General features: G+C 63.6%; 1 protein-coding gene across 3 annotated transcripts in view; it reads right to left on the minus strand.

Annotated features, from left to right (window-relative positions):
* Positions 1 to 17,303, minus strand: part of SH3BP2 (SH3 domain binding protein 2) — a 36,577-nt gene extending 19,274 nt beyond the window's left edge. Inside the window, exons 1-2 of one of the 3 annotated variants that reach the window (XM_055086262.1) lie at positions 17,229 to 17,288; positions 12,554 to 12,716 (exon numbers count right to left, since the gene is read on the minus strand). The gene's annotated coding sequence lies outside the window, so the exon portion shown is untranslated. Of the gene's footprint in view, positions 1 to 570; positions 1,077 to 12,553; positions 12,717 to 17,228 lie in introns of those variants that run through there. The other 2 variants (XM_028492425.2, XM_055086263.1) reach the window with 2 other exon arrangements.
* Positions 17,304 to 18,665: the final 1,362 nt, after the last annotated feature.

The following is an 18,665-nucleotide window of genomic DNA, read 5'->3' on the forward strand; positions in this document are numbered from 1 at the left end:
GGAGCCTGTGCCCCGCAACGGGAGAGGCCACGACACTGAGAGGCCCGCCTACCACAAAAAAAAAAAAAAAAAAAGCACTTACAACCCCTGACTGGGTCCCTCCCAAGCCTGCTTTGCCCCACCAAGCCGGACTTCCTCCCCCGCCCGGGGCCACAGCCAGGAAGCTGGGAGCAGGGATTCAAGCCCAGGCTGCTTGGTGCTGAGCCCCCAGGGCCCCTGCCTCTCCTCCCCTGAGCTTGGGTCTCAAGGTCACACCTCACCCAGGGAGGACAAAACCAGCCGGAGGAAGCAGTGCTTTGGGGCCACGCCACGCAGGATTTGAGGGTGACAGAGGCCGCAGACTACAGGGTCCTCGGGCATTACAAAGGCCTCGTCCTGCCTGCCAGCTTTCCCAGGGCATAGCCCCACAGCCGGCTGTGCCAGCGCCTAGTCAGTCCACATCCCTGAGTGTCGGGGCCTGAGGGAGTCCGGCCCTGGGCTCGGGGCCTCCATCTCCCACTGTGTGCACAGCCCCGGACCCCTGCCAAGCCCCCCGCACCACCCGGGGGCCAGTCTGGGGTGTGAGACTACCTGCTGTCTCCTGGAGGATGGGGAGCTGGGCCTTTTGTGTACGAGCTGTCCTCAGGGCGGGACCCTGGCCTCCGCAGCCTGTGTCGGCCTCAGTGTCCTCGGTGGCCGTGGGCAGGCCGTGCCTTCAGGAGAAAGCTGACCACAACAGATGGACGGGTGGTGGCAAGGGGGAGGTTCAGTGGGGCCCCCTGCCCTTCCCCTTCACAGCCTGCCCGGAGTGGGGAGAGGGCCCCCAGTCGACTCAGCTGGGCACCCCACCCACCTCTATCCTCTGCCAGCTGTGGGCCTCAAGCTACTGACTTAGCCTCTCTGAGCCTTAGTTTCTTCATCGGTGCTGAGGGTTGAGATAAAATAGCGGGTTAGGAGCCCCTGGGGCTTGGGCGGCCAGGACAAGCCAGTGGAGCCGTTGTGGGACAGGGCAGGGGCTTCAAGGGGCCGTGAGGTCCAGAGGAGGTGCCCAGCAGGCACTGGATCGGGGGAGGCCTCCAGACGAGGGGCCGGGTTTGACTGAGAAGGAGTTTGCTGGGGCAGGGGTGGCCTGAGGAAGTCAAAGTCCGGGCAGCAAGTGGCCAGAGCCGGAGGAGGCTGGGGGGGGCGGCAGGGGGGGAGGGGGAGGGTGTGGGTACAGGCCTGCAGATGAGAACTGCCCGGAACCGAGAGCGGCCGGCTTTCCCTGGGACATCACATCCCTCGCTGGAGAGACAGAAGGATGGATCAGGACGCCTGGGGTCCAGGAGCCACAGCCTCCCCTTGCCCCTGCCTGAGAAGGGCCACCAAGCACTACCCACAGCAGAGGTGGAGTAGGCAGAGGGCCACACCCGCTGGAGCCCTGGCTCAGCACTAAGATGCCGTAGGGGCAGTCACAGCCCGAGCAGAGGAACGGGGGTCTCCGTGGAAGTCAGACCTGCGTCGGCTCCTGCCCCAACCCTATTCCCTCTGGGAGTCTGAGGTCAGGATTCCCGGGCTGCTTTGTGACCTCTGAAGGCCCCGCCAGTCCAGGCCTCTGTTCCTCCCTGTGGCCTCCCATCTCCGGAGGCAGCATTTCATCCCTGCAGCAAATAACGCAGCGATTCACATTCCTCAAACAGAGGACATTCAGGGCCCCTGCTTCAATAGTGGCAGCTCCACGACCTCTCACACTGTGCTGAGAATAACCAGCCCCCAAGCAGCAAGATGTGTGGAGCTGGGGTCCCTGCCCTCGGCAGCTCTGGTCTTCCACCCCACCCTCCCCAAGGTGCAGCTCCTCCCCCCCCCCCTCCCGGCTCCCAGGGTGGCTGCCTCTAAGTTCCAGGCTTGGGGACCACCCAGCATGCCAGAGGCAGCACACTTAGCAGGGTGGGTGGGACTAGACAGCGGCGGGCAGGGGCCAAGAGTCGGCCTGAAAAGGAGGAAGGGAGAAGCTTCTGGGTTCCTGGGGTCCTCAGCCTGCTCTGGAGCCAGGCAAAAGCCCAGGCAAATGCCCACCACCTCTGCAGCAGGCCATGGAGCCTGCCCCACCCTGATGCTCACAGCCCACTCACCTGCGGCGACCCTGGGGACGCTAGGGTTCAAAGAGCAGGGCACTGGCCGGGCCGATGGCCAGGGAACAGCGGTGTGGAGACTGGAACCACGCCGCTGGGAACCCCAGCCCAGTGTCTGCCACGGCCTCCCAGAGCCCTGTGCCCCGTCCGGTGCCCACCTGTCACCTTCATGCCAAGGAGGGCCTGCCAGGCTCAGGGAGGGTGCTCAGCCCAGGGAAGGGTGGCTGGCATCTCCACTCGTGAAAACCTCAAGCTCTCAAAATAAGACGCTTTGCATCAGTCCCTCACAAAGGGCCCAGGGCCACCCACAGCCAGCCTGGGACCCACCTACTTAGTCCCCACCCTCCCGGGCCAGGGCCAGGAGCCCTTCCCCTCTCTGAGCCGCACTCGTCTCTGCACAGGTGCTGTAACCTGCCTTCCTGCGCAGGGCTGCAAGGATTCCCGGGAATTTGGTCCCGGGTACCATCCAGCTGGGCAGAGAGAGAGGGTGGCATAGAGGGCAGGGTCCTGGTCATGGTCACCCAGTGTAGTGGGCTGAATGGGGGCCCCCAGAGACGTACGTCCAAGTCCTAGTCCCTGGGAGCTATGATCATGACCCTATTTGGAAAAAGGATCTTTGCACATGTAATTAAGGATCTCACCACGGTTTAGCCAGATGGGCCCTAAATCCAACAACAAGCATCCTTATAACAGACAAAAGAGAAGGGGGAAAAAAAACTCAAAGAGAGATCAGACTTGTGGTTACCAGAGGCGGAGGGTGGAAGGAGGAGGAATTGCAGGAAGGTGGTCAAAAGGTACAAACTTCCAGTTATGAAATAAATAAGTCCTGGGGGTGGAATTGCAACACGGTGACTGTAGCCACCAGTGCTGTATGATATGCGGGAAAAGTTGTACAGAAAGTAAATCCTAAGAGTTCTCATCACAAGGAAACATTTTTTTCCCTCTTTTCTTTTCTTTTTATTGTCTCTGTATAAGAAAATGGATGTTACCTGAACCTATTGTGGTAATCATCTCACAATATATGCAAATCAACCATCATGCTGTGTGCCTTAAACTTAAAAATAAAAAGAGAGAGAGAAAAGACACAGAGGAGAAGGTGATGTGAAGACAGAAGCAGAGATTGGAGTGATGTGGCCATAGACCAAGGAGGCCGAGGGCTGCCATTGCTTCTTTGTCTTCCACTAGAAGCTGGAAGACAAAGAAGCAATGGGGGATTCTCCCCTGGAGCCTCCCGTGGGAGCACGGCCCTGCCGACACCTTGATTTTGGAGTCTGGCCCCAGGACTGTGAGAATGAATTTCTGTTTTCTTCAGCCCCCAGCTCGTGGTACTTCGTTAGGGCAGCCGTGGGAAACTATTTCACACGGGGACTCGCCGAAGTTCTTCCCCTGGATGACCTCACGGTCAATTTGAAGTCCTGGGCGTGCCAGCAGGGTGAGGCTCGCTCTGTGTGAGGCCCCCCGCGGGCATCCAGCTGGATAGGGTACATGTGAGTGGGCTTCCACAGCCTCACCACCTCCCGCCCTCCCCGTGCACGGGGTCGCAGGCCACCCCCAGCCTACACCCACCAGACTGGCTGGGCCCACCTCCTGACCCTGGTTCCCACCCCTGGCCAGCCCTTCCTTGGCACCGTCCGGCCATTTCCACCACGAAGCAGAGGCCAGGCTGGTTCCCTGGCCGAGTGGATGGGGTCTGGCCCCTGCTTTGCTGCCCTGAGCCCTCGACTCCGGGCCTGTCACACAGGACCACCGTGCCCCACTCTGAGCGGGTGCAATCTCCTCCACCTGGAAACGATATCCTCTCCAACAGACGCTCCCTCATCCTCTGAAAACAGAACCACCTAGAACCTCACCCCCTCCTCTGCAACCTCCAAGTCAAGGGCACAGCCTTGCCCACCAGGGTGTCACATGTGTATGTATCCCTAGCACTCCCCATGGGCCTGGGTCCCACTGAATCCCCAGAGCCCAGTGCCTGGTCCACAGAAGGGGCCGAGAGCCCGATGGATGGGTAGACAGATGGGTTCAGCGTCACATCTACACGCACGGCCATACCCCTGATGTGGCTATACCAGCGCATGCCTGGACCTCAGAGCCAGAGGGAAGCACTCATCTGACCCCCACCAAGAACTGATGCCCAGTGGCTGTAGCAAAGTCCCACGGCCCCAGGACCCCCGCCTGGTGAGGTAAGCCGCCGGCCAGCACTGGGTGAGCACTGGCGTCTGCTCATTGCAAAACAGAGAACAGGCCAGCATCCCCCGAAGACAGCAGTGTGCTGGGGTCTAGGAGGCCCCCAGGGGCTCCTCAGGGCTACCCAGGGTGGAGGCGAGAGGCAGTCCAGCCACTCCGGTGTCGGCGGCAAAGGGAATTAGGGTAAGTGCGGAAAGAGGCCCACGTGCACAGCTGCCCACGTGGAGCCTGGGCTTCGGAGGGTGGTGGCCAAATGGGGTTTCTACCCTGGGACCCTCGGCCCTCGAGCTCTGTCCCCATAGAGGACTCGTAAAGCCCACGTATCCCTGGATGCCCCCCACCCCGCCCCCTAGCAAGTTGGGGCCCTCCTCTCCAGGCCTGCCGTCTCTGCCTCTAGCAAACATTCCCAAACAGGGCAGCCTCTCTCAAGGGCCGGGGTCGAGGGCTGGATTAGCCTGGGGAGCAGGGCTGGGGCCCCTCAAAGAGTCGGGGCCGCGGCACACCCCAGGCCAGGTGCGGGGCACACTCAGCAGAGAGCCCCGGGGAGGAGGGAGCTCGGGGCCTGGCCAGGAAGGAGCGGCCTGTGGGTGGGAGGGAGGCTGGCTGGGCAGGGGCTCCAGGCCCAGGGCCCCTGTCCCTGGGTACGGCCGCGGCGGGTAGGGGTCGGTCTGGGGGAAGCGTAGGTTAGCCCCGTCACTCTCTCGTCTCAAACCACAAGCCAGCAGAGGCGGTCCGGGATTCACACTTCAGTTCACCATGACACTGACAAGTTTCCACCTTTTAATTGCTTGAGGAAGAAGCTCTCCAGAGTGCTGACGTGTGGGCGGGTCCACCCCCGCGTTCCGGGCCCCTCGCCCGCCCGCCCGTGGCTGCTCGCTGCTGCCCATCACAGCCGGCGGCACCGCAGGTTCCCAGCCCCGCCCCCCAGGACAGGGCTGCTCCGCCGCGCGACCTCGGTAGGCAGGACGGCGCGGCGGTGGTGGCACAGGCTTCCTTGGGGACAGGATGGGCCCAGTCCTAACCTTGCGGCCCACGGCTCCTGCGCGGGGCTGTCCCGAGGGCCACCGGGCGTGGCTGGGGGGCAGGGCGACTCCAGGGATTCCGTCGGCCACGCCGTCATCGCCGTCACGTCAGGAAGGGAGAGCGCCCGCCTGAGCCGCCCCTGCTCAGAGCCAGGCGACACCTTCCCATCCTGCCCCCGCGGGTCCGGAGCCCCGAGTATTTCCGCCTCCTCGCTCACCACTGGGCCCCATCTGAGCCACGCTCGCAGGGTTGAAAATTCCACCCGGAGGTGACGGACACCTTTGCCCAGTGCTGTGCTCGGCCTGGAGCGACATCTCCCTCCCCCTGGGTCCCACCCTGCCTCCTCCGCCCCACGTCCAGACCCACCACCTGCACGCGCACAGCCCCTGCCCTTCTCCTGCGTAGGCTCCGCCCACCTGCAGGGCCACACTGCGGCGTTTTCAGCCTGCCTGTTGACTCTCTGACCCTCCTTCGACACAGCTCGATGGGGGGTGACGTGACAGCCACTCCTCGTGTCTGTCCCCTGCGGTGTCCCCAGCACGAAGCTGGCCTGGGCACCTCCTGCAGCATGAACAGATCCCACCTCGTTAGCTGGACACTCCCGACTCCGCGTGGGGTCCCATCACGGAGCCGGTTCACTGAATGAAACCGTTCATCTCTCCCTAAGACCCCCACTGCTCCATCCCTGGGGGGCCTCTGGCTGCCATGACGATGCCTAGCGCGGGGGGCTCTGCCACCCACTGAGCAAGGCCTGGACACCCCGGCAGTGACCTCTCCCGGTCTCACTGCTCTCACTGGCCTTGTCCGCAAAGCGACCAGCAACCGGCACCGGCAGAGCAGGTGCAGGGCCTGGACGACGCACCCTCACACCCCGAGCGCCCGGTGGGCTGAACCCCAGGCAGACCAGGCTGCCCAGCCTCCAGGGGCCGAGGGGGTGTGGCTGGGCTGGAATCGGCAGAGCCCCGTTGTCAGGTCGCCCAGGAGGGGACAGACCGTCTCCTCTGAGGTCACTCCCGGCAGACGAGGAACACGCAGATGGCAGGACTTCCCCAAACCTAGCCCGCTCCACCCTCTTTCCAGAGGCCACCGTGCGTGCTCCTTGGGTCACGTCACCGTGGCTTCCTCAGCACTCCAGAGTCTGGCCCTCAGTGGAGGGTCTGGTCCCCGACACCAGCCCCAGGCCTCAGGAGCACAGGCTACCACCAGCCAGGCCCTCCTGGGGACACGTGTACCTGTCACATCCTGTGGGGACACGTCCCCACTTGCTGAAGCCAAGGCAGGGGGGTCACGAAGGCTGGGGGCGCTTTCCTGTCTACGGTCCACCTCTTGTGACGGGAGGGCCAAGTCAGTGGGCCAGGGCAGGGGGCACCCTCCAGGAATGTCTGCCCAGTGCCAAGCCGTCAGCCCCCGCGGTCCACTCAGTCCCCAGCGCCTCCTGCTCTCCCGATGAGGAAGCTGAGGCTGAGCGGGCTGCAGCAGTGGCCACACAGCCAGCGCCGCCCATGTGGCCCAGAGCCGGGGCCACTTCACCCGCCACATGCAGCCTGGCACTTCCTGCCGAGCCTGGCTCTCAGAGGCGTGAGGAGGAGAAGGAGCCCCAGGGCCTGCTCTCAGGAAGAATGCCAGCTCCCAGCCGGCAGAGAAGCCAGCGGCCCAGAAGAGGGCTGCAGGCTCTGGCCGGAAGGTTGCGGCACACGGGGGTGGGACACACGGCCTGGGGATGCGGGCACATGCCAGCCTGTCCTCGTGAATTCAGAGTCTGCTTGTGTTTTACACGTATGCCCAGAGCCCAGGGCAAGCTGGTCAGGAGACTGTCCCGGCCACAAGCCCCCACCCTGAGCCCCGTTCACCGCTGCCACCGGTACTGGGACAGAGGGAGGCCATCAGGGCATCGCCACCTGTCAGCAAACGCCGCACCCTTCACCCCCGGATCCAAGCTGGGCTCCCGATCTGCTGGGGAGGCAGCCACCTCTGACTCACATCCTTGTGACAACGCTTCCACCCAGATGGGGTGACACATCAGCCAGCATCCGCACGCCATAGTCAAGCAAGAAGATCACATGGAAAGTGTCTTGAGTAGCAAAGAGCTTGTGCAAAGGGCCTGGGGTTGGGGTGAGAGGAGGCATCCAGAGAGACTTGGCCCCACTGCTCCTTGCAGGAGCCGAGGGTGGAGGCCAGAGGCTGGCCCTGACAGGCACGCTGCAGGGACGCTTGCTGTCCACCGGCGCCAGGCCAGGGCAGCTGTACGAGCCCTGCACGCTGGCAACCACCTGCTGGGGCATCCCAGGATAGGCCACCAGGGGCACTGACCTTGACACCAGTAGCATCTGTTCCTTTACTCATCTCTTTAGGATCTTTCGTGCCATGGTGGCCTCCCTCAGACCACAGGAACCAGAAAGTTCCTGAGTACCTTACAGCATTTCACCAAGTCAGGGCTCCCGGGTCAGGGCAAAGGGCATCAGGACCCAGGGGCCTGAGGTGTGGCCCCGCATCTCAGCCCCTCCATATACCTCTGGGGGTCCCTGGGCCACTCACTCACCTAGGAACCTGGTTCACCAAGCGTGCAGCAGTGTTTGGGTCTCCTGCCCACCCCGCCACAGGCTGGAGCCTGTTAAGGCCAAGTCCATACCACAAGGTCCCTTGCCTCCTTCTCACTTCAGCATCTTAGGCTTCGGTGTCTCTTCAGTCTTAATCCATTTATTTTTACCCTTTTATCATTACATTAATGTTCTTCTTTTTTTTTTTTTTTTTTTTGGCCGCAGGGCCTGTAGGATCTTAGCTCCCGGACCAGGGAGCGAACCCCGCGCCCCCTGCGGTGGAAGCGCAGAGTCTTAACCACTGAACCACCAGGGAAGTCCCCCTCATGTTAATATTTTTAGGCTGTTTTCAAACATTTTCTTCTTTGACACTGTTGATTAACCTTCACTTTCTGAGTTTTTTATTTTATTGCATTGTTTCTGCTTTTGCTCACCTTTTATTCCTCGGTCAATTTTAAGTTGGCCTCAGGAGGGTCTTGCCCTCTCACTGGCTACTTCCTGGGGTTCCCCGCAGGCTGGGGGGTGGGGGCCGTGACGGGGCAGCCCCTCTGCTGGGCTGCCGTGGATGGGGGCTGGGGGAGCAGGCCGCAGCCACTCCCAGGCCTGGGTCTCTGGCTGGACAGAGGCAGGGGGACAGAGACACACCCAGAAGGGAGGGAGCCAGAGAGAGGCCGCAGGAAGAGGCACGGACAGAGGGGCAAAAGGGGGAAGGAGCAGGCCGGCCCCCCGGTGGCCACACCGCCGGTGTGGTGTGGGGAACGGAGACCGCGGTTCCTCCTCAGCCTGGGAGCCCTGGGCCAGGCGCTGGATGGATGACTCACGGCCCTGGCTCCCCTCCGAGCCCCTCAGCTGGGCCCACAGGGGGCCTGGCTGGCCTGGCTGTTCCCAGGCGCCCTCACACTGCCCCATTGTTCAGGGGCCCAGCGAGGAGAAGGGTCTGGCGGTGGGCCCAGGATGGCGGGAAAGGGGCCCAGCCGCAGCTCTCCTGCCCCTCTTGGGCAGCCTTGACAGACAGGACAGGGGACAGGAGGGGGTGGGGGAGGGCTGTCTCCATCCAGCCATCCTGCCATCCTCCCAGGGCCGGGGGTCCTGCAGGATCCTGCGCCCCGGCCCCTCTCTCTGGGCCGCTGTCCCAGCCACAGCTGGGAGGCAACTCTCAAAGGCAACTGGGCTGTCTCAGGTTCAAGGCCGTCACCCCGTTGGCGCTCAGCCACGACGACGGACGGCTCGCACGCCTTCCCTGACCGCCTCGTGCTGTCCCCACCCTGCACGCTTAGGTCACCCCGGGACACCCCGATGCCCCACAGTCAGGCTGGGGCGTGGTGCCCTCAGGGGACCTCAGAGCCCAGTGCAGGGTTGGAGGAGGGGGCCTCAGCTGAGGCACATCCCCCCTGCTCCCTTCCTCCAGGCCCACCCCCTTCCACTGGCACAGCAGCCTTAGAAAGCTTCCCCAGACGCCACAGGCAAAGTGCCCGCGGGGCCCTTGTGGACAAGGCAAACCCTCCCATCTAACCCTCAGCCTAACTAAGCCTCCCAGGGGAAAGGTGGCTTCTGGTGGTCAGCAGAGCCAGGGGTCAAGCTCCCGAGAGCCAGCCCCTAAGGCCTCCTCCTGGCTGGGCACCTGCCACCAGACTGGGGCGGCCTGCACCCGGTGGGGGAGGGGCACGGCTCCGCGGTGCTATAGGGACACCCTCCCCCTCCCCAGGGAGACAGCCATGGGGTCACACCACTGTCGCCAGAAGAGCCAGCAATGAGGACTGGGGGTGCGGGGGGAGGAGGGCAGAGTCAGTACGACCAGAGGCGGGTGCTACCCCACGTCTGCCTTCCCCCGGCCCTGGCGGCCGCTCAGCGCGAGTCACTGACTCCACCCTGGTCAGCTGAACCCCTGCGCCCACCGCACACCTAGCCCTCCTGCAGGTCCGCTTCACCTGCTTTTGCCCAAGCTCCTTACAGCCCCTGCTGCGGTGCGGGTATGTGCGGTGGGGGGCAGGAGGCAGTCTTAAGACCCCAGAGTGAGCTTTCAAACCACAAACCAGCCCCCCTGCTCAAAACCCTCCCATGGGGGCATCCCTGGTGGCGCAGTGGTTAAGGATCCTCCTGCCAATGCAGGGGACGCGGGTTCGAGCCCTGGTCCGGGAAGATCCCCCATGCCGTGGAGCAACTTAGCCCATGTGCCACAACTACTGAGCTTGTGCTCTAGAGCCTGCGAGCCACAACTACTGAGCCCACACGCCACAACCACTGAGCCTGCGCTCTAGAGCCCGCGAGCCACAACTACTGAGCCCGCACGCCACAACTACTGAGCCTGAGCTCTAGAGCCCACGAGCCACAACTACTGAGCCCACGTCTCACCATTACTGAGCCCGCGCGCCACAACTACTGAGCCTGCGCTCTAGAGCCCTCAAGCCACAACTACTGAGCCCGTGTGCCACAACTACTGAGCCCGCGAGCCACAACTACTGAGCCCACGTCTCACAACTACTGAAACCTGTGCACCTAGAGCCCGTGCTCCACAGCAAGAGAAGCCACCACAATGAGAAGACCCCGCACCGCAACCAACAGTAGCCCCCGCTAGCCACAACTAGAGAAAGCCCGTGCACAGCAACGAAGACCCAACACAGCCCACGATAAACAAATAAATAAATAAATTTATAAATAAGTAAATTTATTTTAAAAAAAACCCTCCCATGCCTGACCTCTCAGCCTGGCCCCTCCTGCCCTCTTCCTGCTCCCACCCCAAGAAGGCCCTACCCCAAATGGCACCTCCTACACCATTCTTGGGGGCCGCCCCCCTGCAGGGCGAGGAGGTGCCTGCTGCCTCTGCAGGGCTGTGCCTGCGGCTGCCTGTGAGGAAGGGCCCATGCAGGTCCTCCAGGCGGCAGGTACATCAACACGGAGGCCACTGGGGTGGGGCCGTCCCCTCCTGCTTCCCAAGGCCTCACTCTGGAACAACTACCTGTTGGTGCCCGGCTGGCAGGAGCCCTGGGCTTGGGGCAGGGCCTCCTAGGTCCTGTGTGTGTGCGGGGCGGGGGGGGGGGGTCTCTTTCTCAACACTCTTCCTTCCCCAGTGACTTCCTGCCCCCAGAGCAGGCACAGCCACCACTGACCACAGAACTTCACCCTCCTGGTCACATTCTCAAGAGAACGGAAGGCTGATCTCAGAGAGCTCCCGTCCCAGGTGGCAGACCTTCCAAGGCTGGTGCCCAGGAGCCCCAGGATGGCTGGGCAACTCAGGGATGGGCTCCATGCCTCACTCCATTATAGCAAGTGGACACCAGGGCCACCGGCGCTGAGGCCCCGCTGGGCCAGAACCCGGGCCCTGTGTGCAGCCTGGGGCTCCCCCTTACCCCACCCTCAGGTCCGGGACACCTCCTCTGACAGAAGGACCAGGCGTCGGCCTCCTCTGGCAGCTGCAGCCCAAGGTCTGGAACCAGATTAGGCTGGGTCCTGGTGAGGCCCCGAAGGGAAGTGATTCCAGAGTCTCCTGCCCCCGTGGCCCACCCCTGAGCAGCTCCCCTGTGTGGCAAGGAGCCGGCACTGGGGGCCCCAGCCCTGGTGCAGCGAAGTGCCAGGGTGGGGTCCCCTGGAGCAGCATATCCTTCCCCCCGGGTGAGAGTCCAGAGGAGTCAGGAGGTGGGGGTTTGGGGGAGGACTTCGTGGGGCCCGGCTGGTCAGTGGGGCTGCAGCACAGCTTTGACAAGCTCCCGAGATGGGGGCTGGGGGGTACGTGGTGGCGATAGCTCCTGCGGGAGGCTGAGGCTCTATCCGCAAGTGCCTTCGGCCCCGCCGAGATCGCGGTGGGCCAGCGGGGAGGCTGTGGTGGCCTGGCGCTGACCCTGGGGGCTCCGAGGCCCCCTCGTGCATCCAGCTCACAGCCGGGCACTACCGTGGATCCCGCCCAGCAGCCAACGGCCACCCCGCGCTCCTAGAGGTTTCGGGCCAGGTGGCGATGGCAACGGGAAGCCGCCTCTCGTCCTGTGCTGAGGGCAGGGGACGCGGCCACTCCGTCCTCTGCCCGCCGTGGTCAAACCCACCAGCTGATCACTGACCTGCCTGCCAGGGCCCGGCCCCCAGCACTGTGTCTGCCTGGCCATCAGGGGGCCCAGCGGCTCTGTGCCAGCGGCTTATGCCCCTTGAGAAAGGGTCTTCCTTTTCTGGCCTCAAATAGGAGGAGAGGAAGCAGCTGGGGTTACGGAGGACATTCCTCAGGAGATGAGGTGAGTTTCCTGGCATGCCTCCCTCCCCCTCCCACCTGCCCACGCAGGACTCCCAGGCCCGCTTTTCTGGCTCCTTCCCCATCACTCTCCTACTGGTGGCAGACCTAATCTTGCCAGGCCCCATCTAGGGCACTGGGTCTCTGGGACCCAAAGACCAGGTCTCCGCTGTGGCCGGTGGGTCAGGGGTGCTTGGGCTGACCCCAATCTTGGCCCCAGCGTGTGTCTCTAGGAAGGAACAGCCACGGAGAAAGGAACAGCTTCCACGCAGGGTGGAGCGCCCCAGACTCCCCGCCTGTCTCCCCGTCTGAACCACTGCTGGGGCCCCTGAGACCAGGTGACCGCAGTGGTGACTATCAGGGGCCGTGGCTGCGGGAGGCCACAGCCGGGGGCCGTGACCGAAACCTGGAGGGGTTCACACAAGGCCAGAGCACAGCCACCCACTGTGACCTGACTGGAAACGTCACCAGCCGGGCGGCAGACTCCTTCCAGGAAAACAGGGCACCTGTGTCTCTGATGTGGAAGCAGGAGGTAAACACGCCGGGCTTCGGGACTGTGGGAGCTCCTGGGATGCTCTACAGGGCGTCGTCCCTCTTCTGGGCCAGACCCACGTGGGCACCGCTGGGCAAGGGCACTCAGTTGTGTCCCTGTCCTTCATGAGTCCCCGGCTGGGCAGGGAGAAGCAGACAGGTAGACAAGGTGACCAGGGAACGGGCTGGGGCTTGTAGAAGGCACCTAGCTCCAGGAAGCAGGGGCGGGGCCAGGGAGCGTCCCTGAGCACCCAGCAGGACAGACACTGATGCCTTTTATTAAACTGCTTCCGAGGGAGAGAGTGGCAGGGTGGGCCAGACAGGCTGAGCTGCTACCTGTCCACGCCTGGCCCTGGGCTGGGTACGCAGGGCACCCAGCATGGACGAGAGGAGCAGAGGTCTGGGGGCAGCAGCTCTCTGAAGGGCACCCACCACTGCCCCAGGAGCAGAGCTCGGAGTGGGGTGGCACGGGCCCAGGCGCCCAGCCAGGGCCCTAAGTGGACTGTGGGTGCTGCCTCTGGCTCCCAAGGCTTTGGGGTCAAGCCAAGGCCTACCCTGGTATTCCAGGCCCCTAGGTCGACCCCTGACCTCACATCACCTTGCAGGGGGCAGCGAGCAGTGAGGGCTAGGGCCACAGGGGCAGCCGGGGTATGAGGACACAGAGCTCTCTAGTGCCACAGCACGATGTTGCCAGATTACAACATCCCCTTGGGCAAGGCTAGAGGAAATCCCCCAAATGGAGCTGCAGGGTCAAGGGCAGGGAGGCCCCAGCCTGGGACAGGGCTTAAGATCCCACAGTGAGGGCTCCTCTGCGGCATCTCATTTAACTTTTCCGAGGACACCATGAGTTATAACTGTTTTTAACCCCATTTCACAAGGAGGGACCTGAAGTCCAGAGAGTCAGTGAGACTTGAAGGGGACAGGCTGCTCCAGCGCTGGGAATGCGGCCCCCCCACTACTTCCTGGGAGGAGCTGTGCTGGCTCCAAGAAGCCCCTGGGAAGCCTTCCCTGGGCTAGCTCAGCCCCCAGCCGTGGGGCAGCCCACCCTCCTCCCAGCAGGCATGGAGCCAACTTGGAGCGCTCACCCGTCAGCCTGGCAGCTCCTGGGGACAGGGACCTCCCCTGCCTCTGCAGGTTCCAGCAGGCAGACACCCCACACCCCAACCAGCAGCCTGGAACGTGGTTGGCAGTGGGCCGCCCCTACCCTGGGCTCAGCCAGCATGCAATAAACATCTGATTCACAAGGAAGCAGAGGGCACTTCTCAGAATCGCAGCACAGCTGCAGGGGAAGGAGTACGGATACCAGGAGGGTGGCCTGCCAACCCCTCAGGCCCCGCCGACCTCCCCAAGCCAGTGCCTCGGCCGCCGAGCCCACACCCTTCCCAGAAGCCAGCAGGCAAGAAGCACTGGAACCCACTGTGCCTAGCCCACGGGGGCCAAGGATCAGTCGCCTCTGGACCTAGGGACTGGGTGAAAGAAGCGCCAGGCCTGCCAGCAAGTTCCAGCGTGGTTCATGACCTGGGACGGGGACAGGCAGGGGCTAACCTGCAGGTGGCCCCAAAGCTGGAACCTCAGAAGTTCTGCTGCCCAGGGAGAAGCAAGGCAGTGGGGGGACCTCAAGCGCCGTGAGGCCCCCTCCCTGATGAGGGCCCAGCCTTGTTTTGCACTTCACTGGGATGGCGCCTGGAGTTCAAGGGCAGCTCAGGAGCCTGGCCCCCGAGCCCAAATCCTTCAGTGTGGCCCAGAGCCAGGGGCTTCTATCACTTGAGGGTGGAGAAGTGTAATTCACTAAGGAGGCTCAGGTCTCCTGGCCGTGGCTGAGAGGCAGCTCCATTTCTCTCGGCATCATCCTGGCTGCCCTCCGGTGCCTAGGCCCAGGGGTGGTAAGGAGGCACCACGAGAGTGCCCTGCCAACCCCTCAGGCCCTGCCAACCTCCCCAGGCCACTGCCTCAGCGACCGAGCCCACACCCTTCCCGGAGGCCAGCAGGCAAGGACCAGGAGGTGGGCGCTGCTGAGCCTGCCTGCCTGAGGCTAAAAAGAGCACAGAATGCTCCCCCTCCCCGCCTCTGGGACTTAAGCGGCCCACATGTGGGACTGTCCCCAGCCCTTGGATGACTGGTCAGGGCCACTGGAGAGATCCAGAGGACTTTTGGAGACAGGCCACCTACCTGTGGGTAGGATTTCAGCGTCCTGACAGCCCCCTCTCCCTGCCTAGGCCCCTGTGCACTTTCTTCCATGCCCCCATCCACACTCCCACCACATCCGGTGCACACCAGGCCACTTTGGTCAAACTGGTCTGCCACCCTCCCCGCTGCCAGCCTCTGGCTCAGTCTCTCCCTACCTTCATGGTTGTCTGCATGGCTCAGAGAGCCCTCCTTCTGATTGCAAACCCTACATTCACTGGCCACCTGCCGCCCACCTCCCTCAGCCGGGCTGCCGACTGCTGACCACGCTACCTGGGGTTATTAGAGAACCACATATGTGCATGCCCAGGTCTTACTGAGGCCATCTATTAGCCAGCCAATGAGGGGAGAGTGGGGCCTTCCAGTCACTGACCCTTGGTGTCCCATGATAGAGCTTCAAGGACAGAAACCAGGAGGACCCAGGTGGTTCCCTGAGCCCGGCCACTCCTAAGAGACTCTGGTCTTTGCCATGAGACCCAAGCGGGCAGGGACCTAGGAGCCTGTCCTTTGCCCCAGATCTCTCCAGGCCCAGCCGCACCCCCACTCCCAAGCAGAGGTGGCCCAGCTATCCCTGCTCTCCATCCCTGAGGGCCAGGGAAAGCCCCACAGTGGCTCACAGTTACTGAACACCAGTCATGTGCCACCACCAGCCCCTGGACATTCAAAACCACCTGTAAGGCAGAAAGTGGTTCACTACGCCCGTTTTACAGATGAGGAAACTGAGGCTCCGCAGTGTGAAGCCCCCTGGCCAAGCTCACACAGCTAGTAAATGGTGGCAGCCGGATTCAAAGGCAGAACCCAGCCCCTCTGTGTGTCTCTCTGTGCTCCCTCAGGCTTCCCCCATGTAGGCCTGCAAGCTCGCGGGCATCCATGTCGGGGGAGGGATGGTGGGGGCTGACTCAGCATCTCACTTTCCTCTGTCCATGTGAACAGGAAGGGCCAAGGGAGGTTTGGAGCCGCCCACCCTCCTATCTCTCCCAGGCTGGCCTCCTTGTTGGGCTCCTCCCTGACTCTGCAGGCCTGAGGGACTCCCAGAAAGGCCAGGCCCTCTGTCAGCACCCCTCTTTCCTGATGGCCAACAGGGACTAGCCTGGGCCATCTACCCATCTGTCCTTCTGCCTGCTCCCTCTGGCCAGGGTGTGCTCCAATACGGGGCACAGAGCCAAGTAATGGAGTGGTGGCTGGGGGAGGGGGGAGGGAGGGGAATTTGACAGAATTCTCACCTTGGAGCCCCCATCCTGGCCTCCTGGTCTACCTGGAGTGGAGCCCTGACTCCCAGAGGGCCCTCTGCGTGGGTGCCCTGGGTATCGGACACAGTGGGAGGACAGCCAGGAGATAATGGAGCCCAGCCCCATCCTCTGGTCTCGCAGAGCCTGGGCCAGAGAGGGCAGAGGGCCGACCCAGGGTTACACTGAAGTCAATGCCGGGCTAGACTTAAACCCGGAAATCTACGCTGACTGCAGGACTTGCCATGCTCCCTTGGCTGTCAAACTGTCATGAAAAAATTCTACACATCATCATCACCGCAAGTAACATTTCCTGAGCCCCCTCTGTGCTAGGGCCTGGTTACCTGCCTCATCAGCAAGATCACATGCGTGTCCTCGACTTGGCAATCCCAGGGGTCCCACACGGAACCCCGCCCCAGGCCAGGGTCACTTAGAGGGGCCCTTTACTCAGCATGACCACCTGACCAGCAGGCACGGACGTCGTCAGTGTTGACAGATGGGCAAACCGAGGCACAGAGAGAGCGTGTGAGGCCCTCAGGGTCCAGCAGGGCGGCAGAGGGCGTGAGCTCCAGGCTCTGCAGCGGGGCTCAGGCCCCCTCAACACCCCCAGTGGGAGCGCTGTCAGCACTTCACCAGGGGAAGCGGAGGCCCAGAGCAGCAGGAAAGAGCCGGGCTGCTGGGAGGGGCCGGCCCACATGTGGCAGGACAGCTGTCCCTGACCCCCAACTCTCTGACACTCGCTGTCCCCCAGAATAAGAGTCGCAGCCACCCCCAGAGCCACTGGGCTATCAGTCACTCACACTTCAGTGTGAGTCAGCTCCAACAGGCAGCTTTTCTCCACCCTTCGTTGCGCGGGCTGAGGAAGGAAAGTTTGGACGACCGGGAGGAGGTGGAAGCAAATTCCCCGCCCGGGCCTTCGGAGGCGGCGAAGTGTGGGTCGTGTAATGGGGGCCTGCGGCGGTCTGCGAGCCCCAGGGGCCTGGGGAAGCGGAGGCCAGAGGGACTAGGGGGACGCGGGACAGACGCGACGCCTTGGCCCCCGCCCCTAGGCCTCCAGGGTGCACCCCGCGCACCCCCGAACCCGCGCGCTTCCTCGGGCAGTGGCGCCGCCAGGCCCGGCGCGCGCTTAGCTGACCGCACCCCGCCCGTCCTACGGAGAGGACCCCGGCCCCGGGGACTCCAGCCAGCCCGGGAGACTCGATCGCGCCCCGCCCGTCCGCGCCCCGCTGCCTTGCCTTACCTGCCGAGGCTCTGCTCCCAGCCCGCGGGTCCTGCGTCCCGGCGGCGGCTCCCGGCTGGGCCGCCAGGTTCCCGCCCTCCCGGCGGGTAGCCAAGAGCCAGGTCCCGCCCGGAGCTGTGCCCGCCCCTTCTGTCTGGCCCCGCCCCGGCCCCGTGCCCCGCCCCGGCCGGCCGGCCCCGCCCCTTCGACCTGGCCCCGCCCGAGGCTCTGGGCCTCGCCCCTTCCATCCTACCCCGCCCCTTGACTCCCCTCCCAAAGAACCTGGCCCCGCCTCCTCGGGCTCCCTGGGCCCATCCCCCCAACTTCTTTTGCAATGCGGAGGTCCCAGACGCAGCCTGCCGTCCTCGGAGTTCGAGGTTGGGTGCGGGGTGGGGGTCAAGACGTCGGAGCCCGGAGAATCCCCACCTTTCCCCACTCCTGGTCCCGGGGAGAAGGCGGGAGTTGGCTGCGAGTGTGGACACGCCATCCCTGCACGGCACAGAATAGATGCGCCGTAAATGCAAGTGGCACCTGGTGGCCCCACTGGAGAAGGCGCTGCCCCCCCAACCCACTGATCCTGATCCTGCAGCAGGAGGCGGCCTCTGACTCAGGTCAGGAGGCCAGGGGCAGGGGCAGCGGATGACCCCTCCCCCGCCCCCCGGCAGAAGAGGGTTCGCTGGGAACCTAACCTCTGGAACCTCGCCCTTGTTTCAGAAGGGTCTCTAGGGCACTTTTCAGCCACTTCCAAACGGGGACACAGCCCTTGTACCAGGTCTGGACTCCCGGGGCCCAGGGTTCTGGTTCCAAGAGTGTGAGGCCCAGAAAACAGGGTACTTTAAATTTTACCTCCTGGGAGGCACCCATCCGAAGCCCTTCCCCACAGTCATGGGGGGAGGGGGGACACAAGTCCAGCTTTAGACCCAGGTTACCCTGCTTAAGGGGCAGGGGCCTAGGGAAAAGGGGGCTTGTCACATCCTGTAGGGGAAAGGGCTTTCTGGGAGGAAATGGCTTCCTGCGGGGAGCCCCAAGGGGTGGGGTAAGTGGTGGAGATAGAGTGAAGGTATTCTTGGGAGAGGGAGCAAGGCCAGGAGGCTTGTAGGGGACTGGAGCCTGCCAGGGCAGGGGTCAATGGCTTGGGGCATGGTGCGGTGGAGGGGATGGGATCCCTGGTCCCAGAGCCTAGGAAGCTGAGAGCAGGGGAAGGACAGGATCTGGCTGGGGCCTGAAGGGGCTGGGAGGGAGAGCAGGAGGCCAGGCCAGCAGAGGCTGAGCCTTGTCCGGGTGGGAGGCCAAGGTCTGCCCCTCTGCGCTGCACTGGGCACGAAGGGCCAGAGTCCAGCAGGGCAGCAATGGCAGGAGCTGGACCAAACCAGGCAGGGTGGGGGGCATCCAGGGGCTGGATTTGGGTTACACTGAGGCCGAGGTCCCTGAGAGGCTGGACGAGGCATAGCCCCGCTA

Source organism: Physeter macrocephalus, chromosome 7 (assembly GCF_002837175.3).
Source record: "Physeter macrocephalus isolate SW-GA chromosome 7, ASM283717v5, whole genome shotgun sequence".
NCBI classification, from domain to species: Eukaryota; Metazoa; Chordata; class Mammalia; order Artiodactyla; family Physeteridae; genus Physeter; species Physeter macrocephalus.